Source organism: Lissotriton vulgaris, chromosome 3_1, assembly GCF_964263255.1.
Source record: "Lissotriton vulgaris chromosome 3_1, aLisVul1.2, whole genome shotgun sequence".
Taxonomy (NCBI): domain Eukaryota; kingdom Metazoa; phylum Chordata; class Amphibia; order Caudata; family Salamandridae; genus Lissotriton; species Lissotriton vulgaris.
The window spans coordinates 1,578,852,775-1,578,858,774 of NC_141689.1; positions in this window are offsets into that span (position 1 = coordinate 1,578,852,775).

Below are 6,000 nucleotides of genomic sequence, written 5' to 3' on the forward strand. Positions count from 1 at the left end.
TGGCTTCTTGTGGGCCATATCCTTATAAAATACCTGCTGTAGCTCTTTGAATAGTAGGTTATGCATGCTCAAAATTGGAATTTCTAATTCATTCACCTCTTCATAGTTTGTTAAGAACTTGGCATCAAGCCCATATATCTGACGACAGCATTGGGTTCGACATAACATTAGGCCAGGAGAATAACGTCTGCAGTTAGATAATACTGGTTCAGGCACTACTGTCAGATCGCCCGTTCACTTTCATATCAGTCAAGAATGGCTATAATCTCGCGTCTAGGATAACAAAATCAATTACACTCATGTGATTGTCTCTTCTGAAGGTAGGAGCTCGATCAGGGTCGGAAGTTGTACGTCCATTACATGCCCTCAACCCTCTGCCATCTGTTAAAGAGCCTAATTTACGTCCAGTGGCCGTGAAGTTGACTTAGGGTTTCCTAGTTAATAAACTGATACCCCATTGGTTATCTTCCTTCTCTGTAACCGAATGATACAAACAAGTTGATCGTTTTGTGAAGATTTCTAAGGTGTTGTGGATCAATTTTAATACTTTATTTGACATTGTGGTACCTAGTGATTTGTGGTCTGCTTGCAAAATTGATGTTGATTGGCCATCTGCAGAACCAAATAAGGACCCGATAACTCATGGTCCTTCAACCTTGGTTATGAAAATGTTTGCACAGGTAATCCCATCGGTCACAGTCTAAGATCTCGCCATAAGATATTGATTGGGTTAAGATAGATCAAACCACTCAAGAGCCCAAGGAGACAGTACATGCTTATTATGAAAGTCTTTTGAACGCCTTTAAATAGTATAGTGGATTGAACACTCTAGATTCTAAGGACATGGGTCAGTTTGTTTCCAAATTTCTTTTAGGATTAAGACCAGAAATCAGCTTTATGATCCAACAGTGTCTGATTTTTGTCACAAAATTGGGCAATGGAAGCACAAGTGATGATTGAATCCAGCATATCAGCTTCAAGACGAGGAGATAGTGTAGGTACCTGAGGTTGCAAATGCTGTGAGGAGACCCAGGTCCATGAACGGAGGGAGTCTGAGTCAGCAAGTGCCGGTTCCCCTACATCCGAGAATTCTACAAGGGAATCGAGTATATCAGCAGAGGCCCTTTATTGAAAAATGTCATGAGTTTGATCCAGACCTGTTGCAATGACGGTGCCTGAGGGGGGAAGAAGACTGTACCCTTGGAGCAGTCTTTGAGGTAGAGGAGTGGTACAAAAGGGGGTGGCGATGGACGGAGCATCTACACCAATCAAACACTCACACCCAGTCAACAGATCTGGGTTTAATCCATCACCGTTCTTTAGCCCACTCTGCCACCCCAGTTCAGACATGGCCATATGCAAATCAGTCTGACCCTGTGCCTCATGGGAACAGTCCAGCACGAACTGCCATTCAAGCAAGCCGGGCTGAAGACAGCTGAAATGCCAGAAACTGGGCCTCAGAAGCTTGTTTCCCGTCCAGGCAGCCCGGCTTGCTTGAATGGCAGTTCGTGCTGAACTGTTCCCATGAGGCACAGGGACAGACTGATTTGCATATGGCCATGTTCGAACTGGGGTGGCAGAGTGGGCTTAAGAACGGTGATGGATTAAACCCAGATCTGTTGACTGGGTGTGAGTGTTTGAGTGATTCAGATGCTCCGTCCATCGCCACCCCCTTTTGTACCACTTTGTTTGCCGTAAGTTGGCAGGGTATGCTCAGACGTGAGTCCCTTGCTCACTTTGCCACTGGATTCAAGCAAGCCAGGCTGAAGACGGCTGAAATGCCAGAAACCGGTCCTCGGAAGCTTGTTTCCAGTCCAGGGAAGGCATGGCTTGGCAGTTCGGGCTGGACTGTTCCCATGAGGCACAGGGTCAGACTGATTTGCATAGAGCCATGTCTGAACTAGGGTGGCAGAGTGGGCTAAAGAACGGTGATGGATTAAACCCAGATCTCTTGACTGGGTGTGAGTGTTTGATTGATTCAGATGCTCCGTCCATTACCACCCCCTTTTGTACCGCTTTTGGCCGCCATAAGTGTGGCAGGGTATGCTCAGACGTGAGTCCCTTGCTCATTTTGCCACTGGATTCAAGCAAGCCGGGCTGCAGACGGCTGGAATGCCAGAAACGGTCCTCGGAAGCTTGTTTCCGGTCCAGGGAAGGCATGGCTTGGCAGTTCGGGCTGGACTGTTCCCATGAGGCACAGGGTCAGACTGATTTGCATATAGCCATGTTTGAACTAGGGTGGCAGAGTGGGCTAAAGAACGGTGATGGATTAAACCCAGATCTCTTGACTGGGTGTGAGTGTTTGATTGATTCAGATGCTCCATCTATTACCACCCCCTTTTGTACCGCTTTTGGCCGCCATAAGTGTGGCAGGGTATGCTCAGAAGTGAGTCCCTTGCTCACTTTGCCACTGGATTCAAGCAAGCCGGGCTGAAGACGGCTGGAATGCCAGAAACCGGTCCTCGGAAGCTTGTTTCCGGTCCAGGGAAGGCATGGCTTGGCAGTTCGGGCTGGACTGTTCCCATGAGGCACAGGTTCAGACTGATTTGTATATGGCCATGTCTGAACTGGGGTGGCAGAGTGGGCTAAAGAACGGTGATGGATTAAACCCAGATCTGTTGACTGGGTGTGAGTGTTTGATTGGTTCAGATGCTCCGTCCATCACCACCCCCTTTTGTACCGCTTAGAGGTAGAGGAGGCGAATGTGGGCAGTCACCCCATTACATTCTTGATTGATACTGGTTGATTAATACTTGTGCTATCTGTTCTACTTTGAGGTCCGCGTTAGTTCCAAACCTACCCCTCTCGGGACAATCGATCCAAGTTATAGGAGCTACAAATAAGAAAATGATGATTGTGGTTCCATGTTTACCTGTGGTACAGAATCCATCTGTGATCTTGTTCCAAATTCCTTAAGCTGAGTGGGAATTACAGGATCTTTCAGGACCTGTGCAGGGTCAACACTATTGTGGTTCCATGTTTACCTGTGGTACAGAATCCATCTGTGATCTTGTTCCAAATTCCTTGTGAGGCTGAATGGTTTTCAGTGATTGATCTAGGCCAGGTAATCTTCTCGATACCCTTACACGAGGAAAGCTAATCTTTGTTTGCTTTCCATCTCGAAAATCGTGTGTTAACGTGGTGTCATATCCCACAAGGGTATCTTGAGAACCCATCAATCTTTAATCAGATCTTGAAAACGAACCTTGAGAGTCTAGTACTGCTGCAGAGTTCAGCGCTCATGCAGTATATTGATTACCTCCTGATTGCATCATACTCTGAGGAGGCTTGTAAGGTGGGTTACTGTTGCTCTGTTAAATTACCTAGCAGAAAATGGACACAAGGTGTCCCCAAGCAAACTCCAGTACCGTTTGCCTGAAATCCAGTATTTGGGTCATCGCAATTAGAAAGGCAAGAGGAAGTTGTCACCAGACTGCATCGAGACGATCATGAAAATGAATATGCCTTCCACGCAAAAAGAAGTAAAGATATTTTTGGGAATAGTTGGCTACTGTCGTCAGTGGATTCCCAGCTTCTCATTGAAAGCAATACCATTGCAGATGTTGACACACAAAGATGTGAGTGATCCGGTACCATGGGATAATAACTGTTTGGTTGCCTTCCTGGAGCTGAGGGAAAGCCTGTGTCACTCCCCGACTTTGGGAATGCCTGATTACAACAGAGCATTCTCATTATTTTGCTGTGAGGGTTGTGCACTATCAGTACTCACCCAGGTACATGCGGGCGTCCATAGACCAGGTGCTTTCTTTTCAGCTACATTAGATCCTGTAGCTTCAGCATTGCCCGGATGTCTCAGATCCATTGCTGCAACAGGTGTCAGCATTGAATGATGTGAAAGCATAGTGAAGGGTCATCCTCTTATGTTGCATGTTTATCTAGGTTCCTGATCGATACTGTGACCTTATGCCCCTATTCGGCTATAAATCCATTTATTCCCTATATTGGCATAACCGTTCAAGTGCGATATTCAGAAAGTCATCTCTGGCCTCACACGAACAGAGCCACATTCCAGAATAGTTCTCTGCCACTTCCTTTGCAACCAATTAGTGCAATGACAGAGCAGAAGTCACTATCTGATATTCCTAGATTAACACTCCCAGTTCTTCAACAAGATAAAAACTCAGCAAACCTGGAAATCCCCGCTTGCTGTGTTTTGATTAGTAATGGAACTCTAATGAGCAACTGATAGCTATCACTTCCTAGTGACATCTTTAATTGACGTCTTATGTCCAGCAAACTTGCATCAAACCAGGCACCTGTCAGGTATAAATATTACCAACGTTGCCTTAAGCAATTGCCTGTTGCTAGCTGTCTGCAAGACCCCGTTGTTGGTGAAGCTAGCACCCTGTTGCTGCAGCCTGCTGCGCGTCGCCTGAAGCTGCTGATACCATTATCGCTGCTAAAGCGCGAACAATGGTGTGGTGTAACTAGGAGCTGAACAGCCGCCCCTCTGCGAAGAGCCCAGCAGAAGCCAAGCTGCCCGCGGACGCTGTCCCCCCTCCTTCTCCTCCTCGACGCGCTGAAGAGAGACGCTGTCTTTCTCCTGCAGAGAAATCCAGCGCCAGCGTTTCTAGTCTGCCCTCGCGGGTGACTGGGATACCGAGTTCCCCCTGAAGGAGATACCAGACCTCCATCATTCTATTCAGAGGTATGGTGTTGACTAAACCCTTAGTGAGAATTCTTGAAGCAAACCTTGGCAAAACCAACTTAAACTGAAGCTACTTACTTACTCCCCTCCCAAGTATTAGGCTTAGGTCAGGTACACTGGGGTAGGCGTAGTTAGAAGCACCAGTTGAGTATTTTAGCCTAATGTATATATGACTGTATATATGTTTTATTACTTTTAAACCATTGTATGGCTAAGAAACCATACCAATGCTTTTACAGTATTATTTCGCAATACTTATCTTACTGTACATACTTTTTATAACAACAAGTCTTGCAATTGTGGCAATACATTTCTCTTGTACGAGAAGAAAGACTGTTCAATAAATGTTAACCCTTTATTGACAAACGCCCGTCTCTCTAGTCTCTACATATTGTGAAAGTAAACTGCACTAACCTGACTGAGTGAAATATATGTCTATTGTTTCACACGACCCTAGAGATTGACTCTTAATCTGAGGAGCAAAGTTGTCATGTTGCACGGTTGTTGGAAAGCTGAATCCCTTCATGTCTGTGCCAAGGAAGCTGATCACTTCCTATGCAGAGAAGAAAGTTTCCAGTGACCTCTGAGCTAGTTGGTAACACACCCAATTAAGTTTAGAATAGTCAGTAGAGGCCTGGAAGATCCGCACTTCTACGTCGATACTACTGTTTATGTTATTCCAATGCGCAGGGCCTAGTGGAAAACTAGGAACTACACTACATGGCGCCCAACCGTTTGGTAAGGCGATAAACTAACGCAAGACGTTAGAGTAACTCAGTCGTGCATTTTTCACACAGACCCCTTTCTCCAGTAAATACTCCAATAGACGTCTGGAGTGGGTGAAAGGTTAAAATCCGCCCGAACTCAGTAGGAAGAGATTCCTATGTAAAGCTCTGGTTTATTCAACGTTGAAGGATACAGTGTTCCAAAATATTGTGCACCTAATCTTTGTCTCCTTGGAGACCAACTCTGCAAACCTGCATTTAAAAAATGTCAGACTTAGAAAACGGAACCACTGGGGGCGCAGTAAATGCGACTCAGCAGGGTCCCGAACACACTGACCCGGGTGCAATTATCATCCCGGTCCATTTAAGAAAATCTATAACTTTAAAACTTATAGAGAACGGACTGACACCACAAGGTGGTACAGTAATTTTCGTGATAGAGGCTCACGAATATCGGCAGACAGAGGTATTCTATTCATGGATAAACTTTCCAGCGGCAAACGCTACAACAAAAGAGTTTCACTATTACTAAATAGAGGAACCTCCGGAAGAGTACGCTCCTTTCGAGGAGACTGAAATCCCACTAAAATTCCAAGAGCACCTGCT